Genomic DNA, 20,060 nt, shown 5'->3' on the forward strand with positions numbered 1-20,060 from the left:
TAAAAAAGATGTGGTATTTTATACAATGGAATACTACTTAGTTGTAAGGAAGGACCAACTCTAGGCTTTTATAGGTAAATGGATACAACTTGAGACCATACTCATAAGTGAAATAAATCAAATTTGCAAGAGGAAACATTGTATTGTCTCCCTAGTGTAAGAAACTGAAAGAGTAATAAGATCCAAAATCCTCAACAGATATCTTGAAAGGGAAAAAAACAGCTCAAAGGGAAGAACTGGGATAGGAGAAAGAAGGAAAAGAAAAAAAAAAAAAAAAAATATATATATATATATATATATATATATATATATATATATCACACACACAAACAAGATACCTAAGATAATTATACTAATTTAATTTATTGAAAAGAACAGTTTGTGCTTATATTGTTTGATATATTTTGCATGCCAATATCTAGTATTCTGAGTGACTACTTTGCAGATAACAGTAAGCAATATATTAACCATTGTTAATTTTCTATTACCTGTTATGAAATTCTTTTTTTAATTTAAAAAAAAAAAAAAACTTCAGGGCCAGGGATTTAGCTCAAAGGCATATGTGCCTGCCTGGCAGCACAAGGTCGTGAGTTCAATCCCTGGTACAAGAAAAAAATTTTTATTTTGCTAAAACCTCCTAGCAAATACACCAACACTAGAATATTTTTAGTGCTTAGTTATTTGCTTTAAAAGGGGAGAAAAAGATGGATAACAGGAGATAACATGAGAAGGGAGACTGGCAGAAAAATAAAGCAGCTAGTTGGGGAAACCACCAGGGAAAAAGAGAAGTCATGCACTGGCCTAGTCCTTTTGTTAATGTGTCAGCAATTAAACAACCAAACTCCAGGCAAACAGACTAATAATATTTACTGTTAAATAGTCTTTATTGGGCCAAGGATTTAGCTTAGGAGCATAAGCACTTGCCCGGCAAGCGTGAAGTCATGAGTTTGAGCCCTGATACCAATTTAAAAAAAAGTCTTTATGTATGCAACACTCAGTATAGTCTTGATTTCTTACAACAAAACTGTAATGTACAGAATTATAAGGTATCCCCCTGGACAATGTCACATAAGCTATACAAGCAGTTTTCAACTAGGGATGAATCCCCAGTCCCATCGGACACCTGGTAATATCTGCAGACATTCTGGATTGTGACAACTAAGAGAAAGAGTAGAAGGAGAAGTCATCCTTGGCTTCTGGTACGTAGAAGTGAGGGATGCTAATAAATGCTGTACAATATAAAAGACAGCGTCCCCACAAGAAAGAACTATCTAGCCCCCGCAAACAATGACTCCCCCCAAAAAATGACCAAAGAAGAAAAAAAAAAAACAGGAAATGAGCGAAACACAAGATGTCTCAGCCACTCACTCCGTATGCCTGTCATTACTCTTGATTGCTGTATTTCTGAAGTTATCATAAAGCATAATACTTGGAAAATTCTGACTTATTAGAATAACCAAGTATAAAAAACTGTGTTTAATCAAAGGAATTTAAAAGATAATGAATATTAAAATGACCAGTCAGATTTAATTAAATTACCAATTAGAACCAAAGAGAAAAGTAACTGACCCAGATGAGAGAATTGCAAATATATCCAGTATGACATAACAAATAGACCAAGTATAGACTCAGCAATACAAATAGATAGAAGTCCAAATATATCAACAATCACAGTATAAATAAATTAAACTTCTCAAAAGTTCGACAGATTAAATTGTTAAACAGTAACAAACTAAATACTAGAGCTATAACAGAAGCACAGAACAGGCAAAGGCTGAAACTTATGGACAGAAAAAGATCTTCCAACAAATAGTTACTAAAGTACTGATGTTGTATCAAACAGATCAAATAAAATAAATTTTTAAAAAATCTAACAGATTTTTTAAAACTGTAATAAAACATACAGTAAAAAGGACATAAATTTGTATGTACACATAAAATAGTCTCAAAATAAAATAAGTAGATCTCCAGAAAAAGTATGATATCTAAACTAGTTCAAAGTCCAAATACCCATAAGTCTAGCCATAAGTCATATCACAAAACCCCTGTCCTCCCAAAAAAAAATCAGTAGTAGAGACAGCAGCCCTGAACAGTTTAAATAGTAAATCTAATTAAAAACCTGCACTTACTAACTAAAAATGTACTTATCTTATGGAATAGCTTTTAAATGGGTTATGTACTAGGGCCAAAGTAAGTCTCAACAAATTTCAACCATTAATTACATATTATGAAAATCAAAAGTTAGCAAACTTTTTATGGGAAAAGAGAACAGTAAAACACTCTTAGTGTGGCAGGACACAAGCAGTTTCTGCTACAGTTAGATTTTTTTAAATGGCCCTTTGAAAGTACTGTCATGGTTTATAGCTAGATGTCCCCCACAAAGTACCATGTAGTCATAGGTCAGATTTTTCATAGGTGGCTGGGTCTAGGGTGTGTGACAGTGGGATCAAGGATGTGATGCTGGATGTGAGAGGGACCTGACTGTGACAGTCAACACTGCACTGGCCACCATGGGTGATTTGGTTAATCTTGCTAGCCAGGCAGCTGTCTCCTTCCTCCTTCGTTGCTCCATGTGGATCCTTCTCAAACAGGATGAACAACCCAACAGAGGACCGTTCCTAGGTTAAGAGTATACGAGTAGCTATATTTGCCTGCTAGAACCTTCATGCTGTGATGCTAGGTTTAAGGTTATTCCACCCAGAGCCTAAGTGTTATCCATCCTAAGGGTAGGTAACCTAGACAGCACATAAGGGACAAAAAGAGGGTCATTATTTGTCACATGTTGCTTGCTGCCCTGCTACCTTCAGCCTGTTTGTCCTCTTCGATGACCCTCTATCATGCCATCATGCCTTGGCGCCAGCCAACTATGAACTAAAATCTCTGCAAACTGTGGGCCAAATACATTTCCTCCTTTAACCTTGGATGTCAGCTATTTTGTATCATCAACCACAAACTAAGACAAGTATCAAACTCATTCTTGGTGTCAGGGGGATAAAATTATTTTGCTAACTCTGATACAAGATTTTGCAATTATACTGTAAATCAGAAGCAAAATATAAAGTATTAAAAACACATGGTAATACTGTAAATCAGTAAGGAACTGGTACGAGAACAGTTGATTCTACATCCAACTGTTATACTGGAGAATTATAATCAGAAAAGTAAAATGGTCTCAATTTACAAATAAATTTCCTAACTAGCAGACTTTAAATTCCAACTACCCACTAAGAAATTATGAGGCAAAAAACAAAATCAGGAGCTAGTGAACAGTAAAAAAGGTTAAAGAATAACCTAAAATGCTAACCCAATTATAGACAACTTTTAATTCTCACAACAATCTAAAAAAGAAATGTCACCAAAATGTTCTTTTTTATACTTTTAATTCAGCACAGATCTAGAAAAATCCATCTCATTATTCATTCATTAATTCAAGAAAATGTGTTTAAATTCTGGGAATACAACGATAAAGTATTGCTAGCATGAAACTGTCCCACTCTCCCTATCGGTAATATTTTCTTTTCCAATGGATCATTTACAAAGACCAACAGGTTGCAGTGAGTAAAAACCTGCTGAGCACACAACCCTCCTCCAATTGCCACCCTCTTTTCTGTTCCTTATATACAGCAAAAGTCCTATTCTAATCAGGCTTTTTATTCTACTATTCTACCGAAACACCTACAAAGGTTACAAAGAACCTCAATATTACTAAATCAATAGGAGGTTTTGAACCAGTTGTTTGATGGTGATGGTGATAGTGCTGCTTTCACAATGCTGAGCATTGAACCTAACACCTAAACATTACCACTGAGCTATATCTCCAACACAAGCCAGCCATTCTTGATATAGCTGCCTTATCTGGTATCTTAGTATCTTGGACATCAGTATCTCTTGGTTTTCCTCCGACATTACTGGCCCTTTCCTCTCTCTGCTGGTTCTTCTCCAGCGTGCTAGCCTTTAAACATACTGTACTCCCAAGCTTAAGAGTTTAGCGTGATTTGAGCAACTATTTCTAAGATTATAATATGTAATCTATTAACAGGTGATTTCTTACTGTTTTTTTTTTGTAGTTCTGTAATACGTGTACCCTTACACCGCTTTGTTTTGTTTTGTGTTTTTCTCTTTTTCCTTTTAAATAAAATTAAAAAAAAAAAAAAAGAGTCTAGAGTTCTCTACACTCACTCCCCAAGTGCTTCCATTCAATCTCAAGGAATTAAGTATCACTTACATGCTAATTCCAAATTCCTGTCTCAATCCTGCACATCTCACCAGAATTCCATATTGACTCACTGTCTTAGCATCTTCACTTGGATAGCTAATAGCTCACACTTAAAAATCAAAATGACCCTTCAATACAAACCACTTCGTATTCACCAATAATGAAACACAAATCCATTCTGCCTGGTTGCTTACACCAGAAAGCTTTATGAGAGGCTCTCTACTCCATTTATCAACAAATAGTCACAACTCTATCTTCAAAATACATCCAGAATTTAACCATTTCACATTATCATCTCTTTCCTAGATAATTCCAACAACCTTTGACATAAAAAGTACTTGGTCTTTGTCCAGTTTCCTTACATATATCATTTAACACTCTTGAAATTAACTACCAGAAGTATTTTCCGAAATTCTTAACAAGACATTTCTGATAAATATTGTGTTTATGCTAATAAGGTGACAAGATGGGCTAGTTACTAAAATAACCAAGTGATTAGAGTGCTAGAGTATTCAACCCCACCCACCATTCTCTGAGAACAGGGAAGAGAGATTTAGACTAACTCCTATAAAAACTCTTGAAGGAGAACATAAATGAATTAAGGTGTGTGATCTACATGTAACAAATCTCCACAATGAATGTAATCATTGTATATGTAAACATTACTAATAATTTTTTAAATGAATTTCTATTAAAAAAAAAAAAAAAAAAGAACTTTCAGGTTGGTTAGCATCTATCTGCTGGTGTAGGTGGCACATTCCAATTCCTGGGAAACTCTTCCAAATCTTGTCCTAGATATTCCTTCATCTGTATTGTCTGCAATACCCTTTAAAATAAACTGACAAAAGAAGTGTTTCTCTGTGTTCTGTGAGTTATATTTACAAACTATTAAGCTCAAGCAGGGTGCAGTAAGAATCAGTTTATAATTGCTCAGGAAGCCCAGACTTGTGACAATCATCCTAAGACAAAGATTTAATTTGTGAGTCCTAGTACTGATTTCAGATAGTATCAAAACTAAAATTCATTTTCACCCTTAATCTTAAACATCTAATTTCTTTCTTTCTTTTTAAAAGAATAGTTCTTCTTTAAAATCTTAGTAACAGGGGCTGGGGATTTAGCTCAGTGGCATAAGCGCCTGCCTTGCAAGCAGGTAGTTGTGAGTTCGATCCCTGCTACCGATAAAAAGACAAAAAAAAAAAAAAAATCTTACTAACAGTGCTGGTCTCTTATAGCATCAAAATTCGCTAACAGTGTCTCATGTTTCTGAGAAAACTTCAAAAGCTCCAAAGTGTTCTGTGTTCTGTTTTGATTTGGTCTCCTGTAACTTTCTCTTCTTTGCTCATATAAATACATATCTACATGGTCCTCCTTCCAATGATGTAACTATACCAAGAACTCTTTTGCTAGATGTCAGAAATTTTGCAGAACTTAAGAAACCAGAGGCCAGATATGGTGGTACATACCTGTAAACTCAGCACTCGGGAGACTGAGGCAGGAGGCCCACCACAAGTTGGATCAGCCTGTGCATAGTAAGTTTAAGGCCAGCCTAGACTAATAGCAATCCCCTGTGTCAAAAAAAAAAAAAAAACAGAGACGGGAGAGACCATCAGGTGAAACAGAAAGACTGATTTAGGTATGCACTGGTTCATTAAATTCATATCCAAAGACTGAGCTTCGAACAAAAAAAAGTCTCAGTTTTATACAAGTGGTCAGTCTAACTAGTGGCACAAAACCAGTAAGTGGGCAAGCTAGTTTCTAGAAAGTCAAAGGTAGTTGAATTCAAGTAGTGATACTTTTGTAACTCAGCATATCTTGGTAGAAAAAAATAGCACCTTATAGAAGTGAAGGGCCATAAACCTTACTTACAGGAACAAAGTCTCTTAACTTTATTTGTAACAGAATAAGGAATGGTAACCATAGGGAACAGGGAAGTCTAAGGAGGGAACTGCTTAAAGTTGAAGAAATCTGTTTTCTTGTTAAGTTTTTCATTAACATAGATGGCTCCCCCACATGCTTGAGTTTTTTGCTTAAATAATTTAGTCTCTTTAATGAAGAATCCACCTCCGATGAACCAACCTAAAATAACAACATGCTTTTTGGTGGTTTCTCTTGTACAGGACCCACTTTAGTCCACAGTACTTACATAACAAACATTCTGCGTTTATGTGAATTTCACCTAACAGACTATAAACTCTGTTCCCTGCAATATCCATGGCACCTGAACCCATGTCTAGGACATGGTTATCAGTAAATATGTATCTGTATAATGGATAGATGTAGAGGTAAAAAGGAAGGCTAAAGCTGATTTCAAGAAAAAAAGGGCAGTATTTACACGTCTGAAAATATATACATACAATATTTATATTATGTATTTTAAGAATTCAAAAATATTTTTCATAGAAATTTGATTTCAGTCTTAGCAGATGTTTTATAAACTAGTATGTTTTCACAAACATAAAAGCCTTTTATGCCTTTCCCAAAATTTAAAATGTTGAAGTTTTTTTTTTAATATTCTTCCAAAGAACTCAAGTTTATGCATGTAGACACAACTCTAAAATTACTATTTAGGGGGTTGGGCACTTGCCTAACATTCACAAGCTCCTAGATTTAAAAGTACCCCAAAGAGTAAAGTTGTATACAATTTCAGTGTGTCTGGTAGCCAAAACAGCCCAGCTCTAAGTTCACTTAATTAAAAAAGAAAATAAAATTAATACTTTAACATCGTCTAAATCTGTATAAAGTAGGAAAGAGAAAACAAGGCCAAAAGAAAAGACAATAGCTATTAGAAACCCTAGGATAGAGCTGGCCTCAGAAGGAAAAATCATAGTATAATAATGTGATAGCTTTCATTCATTTAACTATTTCTTAACTAGTAATTCTACTATATACTGGATATAATGTGAGGTAGACCACGGTAACCAAAATTAATCTAGTGATCACCCTTATGAATTACTGTCCAAGGAGAACAGTTAAGTCAGTTAACTCAAAACAAAATAAAACAATGCTATGAAAAGTGGCAGAAAAGTGTTTCTGAAACACAGTGCAAGAGCATCTACCCTGTAAGGCAAGATTTGAAACACTATTAGGTCAAAAGAAAGAAAGGAGATCCTAGCAAGAAAGGGGGATCAAGAAGTTTTCAGAAATCAAGATTTCACAGATGAAGAGTCAGGTAAAAAGTAGCACATACCAGCTGTGCAACGGGAACGTGACACTTTCAAGAGACCAAGAGATGATTATGACAAGAAATGAAGCCTGAGAGGCCGTATGAAGCAAGTCATAAAGGGCTTTATTATCCAGGTTACGTGTAGGAGTTAGCTAGCTTCATGTTGCTGTGACTAAAATACCTGAGGGTAAAGGGGAGTTAAAAAGAAAAAACTTACTTTGGCTCAAGGTTTTAGTGTTTTCAGTCCATAGCTGGCCAGCTACATTGCTTTAGGCCCATAAAGAGGCAGAAATATCACAGTATAAAAGCATGACAAAGGAAAGCTATCCTGTCAGCCAGGAAACAGAAAGCCAAAGAGCCCAAGGAAAAGTGATCAGAGATCACTGATCATGCCCCCATGATTCATCCCCTTCAACTAAGACATATAACTTGTTACTATCACATACCAATAACACCATCAAATTATGATTTCATGATCCAGGCACTTCCCAAAAGCCCAACAGCTAGCAATCAAGCCTTTAGCACATGTTTTGGGGAACATTTCAAAAATCCAAACCATAACAGTTTAGAAATCACTTAATATTAAAAGAAATCTCCAAACGTCTTTTTTACTTGAACTGTGTTTCATTAGGATTACTATACCTGCAGTAAATGCAGTGGAACGTAAGAAGCCAAGACTGGGAGCAGAAAGATCCTAATATGAGATTGCAATAATCCAAATAAAAGATAAAGAGATGGTGGGCCTTAAAGAATGACAGTGAATTTTTTAAAGTGGATGAATAAAAGTACAGTAATTATGTAAATCACATTTACTTGACTCACATATTATCTATAATTTTGGTAGAGGGACAGGAGTGAAGTTCAATGTTGACTTCCACATATATCAATCAGGTTGATGGAAAATCTGCAGACATAACGCAGAGATTTGTTTTATTTTGTAGATGAGTTTCTAACCTAATCTCAATGTGCTCAATTTCAGATGATTTAATGGCATTCAAGTAAAAATAGTTAGTTGGGACTGGCTATTCAGGTGTGTAACTCGGGAGAGATGGGTGTCAAGATATAAATCGGAGAATCATCAACAAAACCGCAAAAATAGATTTTTGTGGATAAATTAAGAAAAAACAGCAAAAGGTAGAGCACAAGCTTTCCAGAAATATCCAAGAAGAAAAGGAAATTTTTATAATAGCTATCAAGGAAATTTTTATAATAGCTAGTGATGATTTAATATCATCTTGTTTCGAAGTCCCACCAAGCTTTGGTTCTTCTGTCTCCATTGGTTTTCTCATATTGTATCTTACTGGATATTATATGTGCTGGTATAAACATAATATTTTATAGACAAGGAGATAATATAATAACCTTTATTCGTTTTCTGTTAGTTGATTCTGAAACCCTGTAATACTTTCATTCTCTTGAATGGTTTTACACTGTCTTTTTATGTTTGATACTACAGTATATTAAGGTATACTCAATTATTTCAAGGAAAGAGATACTATGGTAGCTACTGTTACATTGGATTGTCTTGTGGTGAAACACTATGTTGTTTAAACTGTTCTGTTCCAACCTGTTTTGTTATGTTCTCTTTTATCTTAATCTTTTTAAATTAAAAAAAAAAAGAAAATTTTGAACAATATTTGGACAAAAAGATGAGAGAGGAACCAGAAGTGCTGTGGCGCCAAATCCAAGGCAAGAAAAAGACTTATGAGAAAAGTTAGTCAACTATGTAAGTAACTATCAAGATATGTGGCTAAAATATTCACTGGATTTAGCACTTCAGCAATATTCTCCCAATGTTCCATTTTAAATAAACACTGTAAGAACACACCACTGAAAAGCTGGAGTTAAATCAGCCACTCTTCAAACTTCCTAACATCTCATTCAAATTGTTCCAGGCTGATGGTCACATTCAACTAATCAATGACAAGGTCATGCTCCAAGTCAGTAACACTAAAGCACATCACAGAGCCAGCATCCTTGCAATAACTTCCAAAAGCAGACCAGTAGTATAGTCTTTCGTTTCTTATAGTACTTTGTGATATTTCTTGATTGATCTGTTCAGAGCATTAAATGGTAAAGTGGTCTAGAAGTGGCTTTTATTTCTTACCTTTCTAATGATTAGGATACATATATTGTTAATATTTTTGCAAATCTTTCTTCACTACTTAAGAATGCTGAGAAAGAGTGACCCTCCCTCCCCCAGAGCTAAAGAATATAATGAAGGGCTCACTTTAAAAAACACACTTACCCTGCAAAACATGTACTGAAATCATTTTTGCAAAGTGAATATTAATTTCTTCTTGAAAATCATTTACATATAATTTTATATTTAAATGTCTTAAATCAAGAAGGTGCCTTTGCTTCTGTTACACTTAAGAGGAGAATTTAACATTTTTACATCATTCCATCTGATTAACCTAACGGACATAAGAAAGTAAAGGAATGTTTGGCTGGGTGCCATGGCATAGGCCTGTAATTCTAACATGCAGAAGACTGTGGGGGCGCTCACAAGTTTGAAGCCAGTCTGGACTATACAGCAAGACCTTGTCTCAAAAAACAAAAACAGAAAAGAAAGTTTTCCAGACAACAAGCTCAACAAGAAGCATGGGTTACTTCTCCTGGAATGGAATTTTTGTTTTCTCTAATGAAATTCATTTAACGTCATATTTACTAGCTAATCACAAGTAAGAATTCACTAACAACCCCTTAATTTACAGTAATTCAGTAAGATTTTGAAAATGGTGAGAAACATTAGTAACTGTTACCCTAATTATCCTATAATCCTGAGATAAATTGCTTTTCTTCTCTTTGAAGTTCAATTATTCTATAGTCCTGAGATAAATTACTTTATCTTTTTTTTAAATTCAAGGAACAGGTATCTCCCAAGTGAGAGGATACTGATCTCTCAAATTTAAAGAAATTCTGTAATACTATAATCAAATACATCCCTGAGGAGTTTCTTTTTTTTTTTTTTTTTTTGGTCTTTTTCTTTTTTATTGGTACCGGGGATCAAACTGACTACTGCCTGCTTGCAAGGCAGGCGCTTATGCCGCTGAGCTAAATCACCAGCCCCAAGGAGTTTCTTGAAAATACTTATTTTCAGGTCCTATCTCCAAAAATTCTGATTCAGTAATGAGCATTCTTTAGCTAAACAACTAGGTGTGTATTTTCTGTCCCCCCACACAAAAGTACTCATCAATTAGCAATTATCTTATTTAAAACATATCCTAAGAATGCTTATAGTTAAACTGTAAATTTCATACTTATTCCTAAATTGTTAATTATGTGCCTCATCAAATTGCAGCCTGTCTACACCAGTACAAACTGCTGATAATGACTACAATTCCTAAGAATTATTTTCGGAGAGTAAATTTCAGAAGTGGAGAAAAACTAGCCAAAACCCACCAAATCCTAGAAGAGGCATGAGAATCTTAATTTATAAAGCCCTCCAAGAGTTAATCTTGTCCAACAATAATAAAGGGAGTCAGAATGACATAGAAAACAAAATAAAAATACAGAATTAGGTTCAGATGCTAGATTTTGTTTCAGGGTAGAAAATCATCTAATTGCTCTGATACTAATTTTTGTATTAATAAAATACAAAGGGTCTGAAAAATCAGGTTGAAAAATATAACTAAACAGAATTCCCATATATGAATTAAATTACATTATCTCTGAAGCGAAATTAGGAACAACTCCAGCCATCAGTAGAAAAATAAAATTTAATTAGATTTCACATATTAACCTACATGCAAAATGCGGGACTTAAATGAGAAGGTACATGAGTGAATGTTTAATATAGGTCCTGTCTATCATTTTGTTAGATTCCCACATTTCTTCTAGGTTTAGTAAATCTGGGCTAGGTCTTTTCCACTTCTGATTAACTCTGCCCAAAGTTAGGCATATGACACAAGAAATAAAATCTACTCCCTACTGCAATTTTACATAATAATGTATGAGATAAACACACAACAGATTCCCTCTGATGGCTGTTAAACAGGTATTAAGTGGAGACTGAGAATTTCTTTTGTAAAATGCTCCAGATTTTAGATTATCTGCCAGCATATACTGAGATATCATGGAATTCATTTCTCATATATGCCTTATACACAGTCTAAAGTTGATTTCATATATTTTAAATAATTTTGTACATGTTTTATGCTGTGAATTTTTCTACTTATGATGTTATTTCAGAGCTCAAAAAGTTTTAGATTTTGGATTTTTAAGTTAAAAATGCTCAATCTATACCCTACTTTCTTCTCCTTGGTAATTTTGCACTTCTTATTTACATAGATATTTGCCCTCGCTAAAACTTCAATTTGAGGTAGACATTTTAAATTGAAAAGTGTACCAGACTATATGACAACTTATTTTATATAGAATAGGTTTATCTACCTCTCCAAAAAAGGTTTCACGGGCAATAAATTTGCTTTACTCAATAAATTCCACACATGTTCCTAATCTAAATACTTTGTGTATGGAACTCTTGAATTTATAAGTTATTAATGTATTAAAAAAAAAAATCAACCACTCCATGTAAATACTGGAAAAATAAAAAACTTTTTTTTCAGGTAAATACTGAATTCCAATTGTGAACTTTAAACTAACTTTGCAAAAAGGAAAAAAAAAAAAAAAAACCACTCCCCTTAAGTAGCAAAGCAGTATCAAGTCATGTTCTTTAAATGCTAGTTATACATAAACATTGACAATAATGCATTCTTGTAAAAAATTTTGCCATCATCAACTAGAGCTCTATGACATGAAAAGGAACACTAGTCAAGATTCTCTCTTAAAAGGATATTACTGGATTCCCCTACAGGAACTTCCATGAGCAGAAATTATATCTCTATTTCCTAAGCCTCATATAGTGCCTGGTACACATGAAGACATGAATGAATGAATTATACCCCCTCATTTAAAAAAAAAAAAAAAAAAAAAAAAAAAAAAAAAGCTCTGTTCAACAGGATCAAGAAAGCTAAATCACCAACAATTAGTTCATTCAGCTGGATGTGGTGACACATTCCTGTAATGTCAACACTCTTGAGAGGCTGAAGCAGTAAGACTTGAGTTTAAGCCAGTCTGGGCATCTTAGTAAATTAGAAAAATGTTAAACGTATCAAAAGAGGGGCACGGGAGCACTCAACAAGGTCCTAAATTTAAGTCCCAGAACCAGAGAAAAAATTCGTTCAATTAGATACATGAAATTATTCAGCCTATACTTAACTGGCAACTGGCCTCTCTACAGATCTTTTCCTTCTTGCAAGTCTAGTATTACTGGTGCCACCGATGGTTGTGCACCCCACCCTTCATTCATCCCCTACACATCTGTGTGAGGACTAAGGCAGACTACAACATTTGTGATGGGAGGCAGTAGCTCCTCATCTTCAGAAGAAGGGCAACAGTCACCCAAGAAAACATCAGATAATGCCATCAAGAAGATTACATGCCCATTTTTCATGCATATTTTCAACTATTCTATCATTCTTTATGGAAAATTTCTCAACACTGGAATCACATTTGGCATAGTTTGTGCATCTGTCTCTTTTCAATTACATACTTAGCAGTGAAGCCAAATGCATCCTCTAAAAAGAAGTTCATTGTCATGTAAGATAAACATTTTTAAAATGTTGTACTCATTATATCTTATTTTTCTGTTTATAAGATTTTGTACTATATGGAATACCACGAAAGAGTTGACCTCGGAAACACTGTTATTCGCAGTTACTTTGTTTACTTTTACTACTACACCTTATTTTTTTGTTAGGACCCAAACTCTCAGCATGGCTGAGTTTTCAATACAACAGTCTTCAGATCACTACAATTTCTTAGTTTTAAAGAAGCATGGCTTGGAGCATTTCCTAGTCCATTAGATTGGGAAAGACCAAGGTCTATCTTCTTATTGGGCAACTTTTGCTTCTTAGCTAGCCTTGTTACTTCACCACACTGTACATACTACACTAGAAACTTCAGTAAAAGAACAATTAATTAGAGCAAGGAGAACAGATATTTCTTCATGCACATTCCATAAAAGCTGTGAGAAAACTACATGGTCAAAGTCAACCCATTCTATCGACAGCACTGATTTTCTAATGTAGTTTCAATATGATGTAATTGTAACTTTTTAAACTATGAAACCCCTGAGAAACTGTACCTTCTAATCAAAATATTTATAATAAAAAGATGAGTACTAGAATCATCATTAAAAATAAAACATACAGCATGAACTGGCAGACACTCCAAACTAGAATGAATCGAAAGCCAAATTCTCAACTTTTGAAGACATTTTTTAAAAATCAGAAAAAAATCACTTCGGTTGTAAAATATGAATTCTAGTGATAAGAGATCCTGACTATTCAACCTAACTTTAACTTAGAGAAAGACAAAAAATATTATTTCAATTTGAAATGCACTCGCGACACCATTCGAATCAAACTTTCAATTGCCGCTAACATTACACATCATTTAAATTAAAATATAATACACGAGCAGATTGCATTGTATGAGTAAGTTGATTCATCAGCAGAAAACTTTTATCTTTTAAAAATCAGCCACCTATCCATACCACCTGGTAGCAAACATATACTTCAAAATGACCCTATCTATCTCTCGATTGCTACATTCAACCACGATCCAGTCAAATTAATTCCCAATCCAATACATTCACTTTTTTGGGGGTGGGAGGATACAACGAGGCTGATTTTCCTCCCAAAAATCTACGTAAAAGAAAACCATAGCTCTGAAACCAGGAAAAAAAAAATTAATGGAAACTGCCATCTACGCAGGAAAAAAATAAATCACCCTTTGTGGCCCAACACCTGGTCAGTAAGTGGCTCAGGCTTTCTTTTTATCCCCACCCTTACCTACTAACTCCAGGAGTGGCCGGGATGACAGCTCCAGGCTTGCCCAGACAGAAAGACCGACCGGCTCGAGGGCCCTGCTTCAGACCTCGCCGCCCGCCCGGCGGGCCAAACCTCCGGCGGAACCCCTTGCGTTCCCCCCACTTCCTCGTCCTCCGACCCCAACTCACCCGCTTCCTATCACTTCGTCGGTCCAGCCTCGGCGCCACCCTCCCTTTCGCTTTTATTTTTTCGTCCGAGTAGAGGGCAGAGCCGAGGACGCCGGTGGACAGCTGCACGCTCCGCCCTCTTCTCGCCCCGCTTGTGGCGGGCCGCGTCGCACCAAACTATTCGACCCCTGGCGCGGTAACTCGGGACCGCCTGAGAGACCTGCGGACCCGGCCAGCAAGAAGGGACCGGGCGGGGCGGGCGCCGGCGCACACGTCACCCGCCAGCGCCGGCGCCAACGTCACGCGTCATCGCCTGCCGCCTGCGCGCCGCCGCCCCGCCCCTCGCCCGGCGGCCCCGACGTGGCTGCGGGGGTTAGGCCGAGCCCCTGCCGGGCGCGCGCCGTCAAGGACTCTGCGTGGCGCGCGCCAGCTCAGGCCCGGGCGCGCGCTCCCCTGCTCCGCAACGTGAGTCTTTTCCTGCTATCACTTCGGTCGGCCTGGTTCTGTCCGCGCCCTGCTCTGGTGCATACGTGTAATAAATTCCTACTACGGGTGAAGGAAAGAAGAGCCATAGAAAATTGCTGTCGAGACCGTAAGCCCCGTAGCTGCTGGCACTTTACACACCGTTCCCTGGCCTCACTTTCCTGCGAATTTTATGGATTCTCAGCATGAATCTTATAAAGTTCTCCTCCACTCAGTACAGGAACCCCACCCCCCCACACACACACACACCCGCACGCTTCAAACGTGCAGCTGAAAGCAGGAATACATTCATTAAGAAAAACTAAGCTAAAGAATTGTGTGGTGTATGTTTATAGAATTCTGGGCTAAAGCCCTTTCTCGTAAGGGGACTGATAGAAGTGTTTTATACAGAAGCAACGAATAATCATCCTTTTATACCCTCCAATAGCGAGACCATATCTCAAGTACTTGTACTTTAAGAAAACCTGGATAAAGTTAGCATTATTTCAGAGACAAAAATAATGACAATTTAGGCAGGAGAAATGAAGTATTGATCAAATTTGGAAGTACTCCCCTAGGGAGAACAAAAGTTACCTGACTATCCACAAATATGAAAAAAAAATCAATCGTGACATAGATTTGTTTCATGTAATGTAAAACTTCAAAGCAATAGGTTTCAGATTCTGAGAAGATGCATTGTAGCACAAGATAAAGGAGTGTGTACATTTTAGCACATGTGTAAATAACTCAACCATTGGATTTGTCACCAAGATTGTGAATATTCAGCAGGGGATTTATACAGAGGAACAATATGTCGAAAACAATTTATTATAGTTATTTCCAATGAGATTCAATGAGGCTATGGTTCTGGCCTCCACAAGTTACAATCAGATTATGAAACTAGATAACTATGTCAAAAAATAAATAATGTCATATATAATGGGAAATACTTGTAATTCCAACAGGGAGGCAAGAAGTTCACTATTTTGAGCTTAACCTGGACAATTTAGCAACTTAGCCAAATCCTGTCTCAAAATTTAAAAAATCGACCAAACATGTTGCTTTATGTGATGCACAGGGTTCAATATTCAGTATAGCAATAAATAAATATTGAAAGGAGACCCTATTAATAACGAGAGGCATTTGACAGTTCCTATCAGAGTTCCAGAGTGATAAGGGAGAAAGAAATTGAAGGTAGACTCCCTACCATTGTCCATATTCAATAGAGTAGCCACTAGTCAGTCATATGTAGCTATTGATCTGACTACAGATGTAATTGGAAATATGACCTCCAAATTGAAAAAGTTATATACCATTTTTCAAACACTAGGAAATCAAATATAAAATATCTTAATTCTTACACTGATGACAATTGAAATAATACTGCATATATACCTCGGGCTAAATAATACATTAATACATTATTTTCATGTTTATTTTTCACTTTCTAAAGCTAACTCCTAGAAAATTTAAAATTACAAAAGTGGTTTGCACCATATTACTGTTAGATAGTCATGGCCTGACAGGAAGTACACTTCATTGAATTCTGAAAACTATTAGCTTCTTTGGCTTCTTTGTAGTTCTAGAAGTAGTTTCCAACTGTTAATGAAAAGACAGTCTAATGAAAATGACTTCTAATTGTTAGACCGGTGTCGCAAGGAGGACTCCAAGGGCCTTGCTCTCATGTAAAAACAAAGGGGTTTTTATTATTCCGTGTACACGGGGTCCTCCAAACAGGTGGAAACGGAGAACCCTGAGTTGGGGCAAGGCTGGTGTTTTAAAGGATAAAAACCACAAAGCAAGCAAGCATTGTTACAGAAGCCAATCATAGCGATTAGAGCAGAGCTGATGGTGAGCTGTCCTTAAGGGATTGGGTTTTTTAGTGGGGCAAGGGAGTGTCTCCCTAGAAGGGGTGGCATTTCTTAGGAATGGGCGTTTGTCTCATGACTGAGAGATCTGCCTTAGGTTAAGACTGTTTGTCTTAACTGTTTAAGAACACTGGTTCCTGTGGGGGTGGAGCTGCACATAGTTTCGAAACTCGCACCACAAGGCCTCCTGAATAGAAAAGTCTAACAGCAATTAACAACCTTAATTACCTTACTTTAGCACCACAACCGTTCTATTTGTAGAGGGCAACAATGGTTAGCATATCGATTAGGTAAGATTTTACAATTCTTTACAGAGAGCATTGATTAACATATCAATCTTTTGCCTAGAGGAAAAGGAAGACACACATTTACAGTTACAGGTATTACTATGATATAAACGAAGCTATTTTTGTGAAGAATGTACAATCTAATACAATCTGATGCAATTAACACAATTTGTGATGGGGCTTCTGGATAGGGAAGACCCAGGATGTCAGGAGCTATTACCTCAGGCCTTTGTTTTATGGCCTTTAGGAAGTTAAAACTTAACCTAGTTGGATTTGAAGGGAGAAGGGGAGGGGAAGCAGCAGATGGAACGAGCTTTCTTGGTCTCTTCATAATAAAGATGACTATCCAGAAAACATTAATGAAATTGTACTAAAAAGAACACAAAAAATCAAAGAAAATGTTGTTCTTCAAAAGAATAAACAAATTAAACCCATACAGAACTAATTTTACCAAAAAAAAAGGAAAGTGCAGACCCAAATACAATTAGAAATGAAAAATCACAACAGACACTGCCAAAATGCATAAGACCATTAGTAAATACATTGAAAACCTGTGCTCCCAGGAAGCTAGCATTATCCTGATTCCAAACCCAGATAAGGACCTGTATTTAAAAAAAAAAACCTACAAGCCAATTCCTTTAATAAATATAGACCTAAAAATCCTCAATAAGATACTAACAAAATGCAACAAATCTTCAAAAGGCTCATATGTCATCATCAAATAGGCTTCGTCCCAGGGATGGAATTGTGATGGCCTACCTCTAGCCAATGCGCCTCTGTCCTGTTCTGTATGTGCCGTTTTCGATAGGATTAAATTTCCATTTCCAGTAAAGACTTAAGGTTCAGCTTCTTGTAAATCCTCCCCAATCCCCCTTCCACATGTTTCTGCAAGGCGTGCTGTGCTGGGAAAATGCTTAACTGTAGAGAGCAATGGAATGTACCAAGAATCCCAGATGTTATCTGAAATAGGTCAACAGCTTTGCGGTTTTCTTGCTTTAAAAACCCCACCCTTAGTCTGTTAGGCGTGCAGTCTTCCATATTGGCTCCTGGAGGCTGCGTCGCCAGGCCTGGAAATAAAGCCTTTGCTCCAAATTTCTTAATTTCTTGCTTCCTTGGATTTATTCCGGGGTCCAAGCTATCATAGGAAGGATGTTTCAATCCATGCAAATCAATAAAAGTAATATATCACATAAACAGAAGCAACAATAAAATCATATGATCATCTCAATGCAGAAAAAGCCTTTAATAAAATCTAACATTCATTCACAATAAAACTCTAAATAAAATAACTAGAAAGGGACCTTATCTCAATTTCATAAATCATTTATGAGAAATTTACTGACAACATATTAAATGTAAAAAACCTGAAAGCTTTTCCTCCAAAGTCAAGAATAAGCCAAAAATATCCACTGCTACCACAGCTGTTCATTGAAACATTAGCTAGAGAAAAAGTAACACCAGGCAAGAGAAAAAATAAACACACACACACACACACACACCCAACACACGTATATGAAAGGAGGTCAGATTATTTATAGAACACAATCTTTTACATACAAACTCAAAAAAGATCCACCAAAGATTCCTAAAATTAACCAAATTCATCAAAGTAGCAGAACATAAAAATCACAAAAATTAATAGCATTTCTATACTCCAATAATGAACCCACTGTAAAAAAGTTAGAAAAACAATACCATGTACAATAGCATTAAGAAAAATTTAATACTTAGAATTTAACATAAGGAAGTAAGTGAAAGATATCAAAAAAGATATGAAGGAGAACATCAGAAAGTAGAAAAATGTCCCTTCTTCCTATTTAGGCTGAACCAACACTGTGGAAATAAATATACTTCAAACATTGAAATACAGATTTAATGCAATACAAATCAAAATGCCAACAGCATTCCTCTCAGAACTAGAGACAACAATCCAAAATTCATATAGAACCAGAATAATGAAAGCAATCCTGGGCAACAAAAGTAAAGTAAAAGGCAACACAATCTCAGATTCTGAGTTATATCACAAACCTACTGTAATAAACAGCATGGTACTGCACAAGAACAGACATGTGGATCAATGGAACAGAAGAGAGGATGCAAAAACAGCACTGCATGGATTCAGCCACTTGATTTTCAACAAACATGCCAAAATCACATGCTGCAAGAAAACCTAATTGGTAAACAGTGATGGGAATGTTGACTGTCCACATGCAGAAAACTGACTAGACACATATCTAGACCCATCTCTCTCACCATGTACAAAACTAAAATCAAATATCTAAACATTAAAACAGATTTAATATTGAAAGATAAGAAAACTCTTTAAGACATAGCCATATGCAAGGATTTTCTGCAATGAGCACCAATTGTATGAAAAATAATATCAAGAATCAATATATGAAGCTAAAATCCCAGCACTCGGGAGGCTGAGGTGGGAGGATCATTGCAAGTTCGAGACCAACCTGGGCTACAAAGTGAGCTCAAGGCCAGCCAGGACTGCATAGCGAGACCCCGTCTCAAAAAATACAAAAAAAAAAAAAAAAAAAAAGAATCACTATATGGGATCATGTTAAATTAAAAAGCTCCTGCACAGCAAAGAAAACGATGGAGTGAAGAGACAACCTACAGAATGAGAAAACGATTTTGCCAGCTACTCATCAGAGGACTAAAATCTAGAATACATAAGGAACTCAAAAAATAAATCCCCCAAAATAAAAGACACAATCAAAAATGGGCAACCAGAAAGAATCGACACTTCACACAAGAAGAATACTTTTGTCTTTTCCTTATTATTACATTCAGAATGCCAGCCCATTAGTTGGTGCTAACCACACACAGTGGATCTCCTCCCCTGAGTTTGCTACCTTACAATTTGTCAGTCATTCACAGAACTGTACTAATCTGAGAAGTTCTTACTCAAATCACATTGACATGCCAATTAAAGATGACAGTCCACCACTTTTGAATTTAACAGATACATCTTAAAACCAAACTTAATCTCTAAATACAACAGTAAGTTCATATGAAAGAATAACATAATTGTTCTATGTACAAGTGG

General features: G+C 36.1%; 1 protein-coding gene across 4 annotated transcripts in view; it reads right to left on the reverse strand.

Annotated features, from left to right (window-relative positions):
• The window catches only part of Ascc3 (activating signal cointegrator 1 complex subunit 3), a 315,181-nt gene extending 300,552 nt beyond the window's left edge, over positions 1 to 14,629 (reverse strand). For 2 of the 4 annotated variants that reach the window (XM_063253931.1, XM_063253927.1), the window contains exon 1: positions 14,407 to 14,629. The gene's annotated coding sequence lies outside the window, so the exon portion shown is untranslated. Of the gene's footprint in view, positions 1 to 5,679; positions 5,782 to 14,239; positions 14,367 to 14,406 lie in introns of those variants that run through there. The other 2 variants (XM_063253928.1, XM_063253930.1) reach the window with 2 other exon arrangements.
• Positions 14,630 to 20,060: the final 5,431 nt, after the last annotated feature.

The sequence above is a fragment of the Cavia porcellus genome, unplaced genomic scaffold (genome assembly GCF_034190915.1).
Source record: "Cavia porcellus strain 051 isolate PalLab524CR breed Dunkin Hartley unplaced genomic scaffold, mCavPor4.1 scaffold_7, whole genome shotgun sequence".
Classification (NCBI taxonomy): domain Eukaryota; kingdom Metazoa; phylum Chordata; class Mammalia; order Rodentia; family Caviidae; genus Cavia; species Cavia porcellus.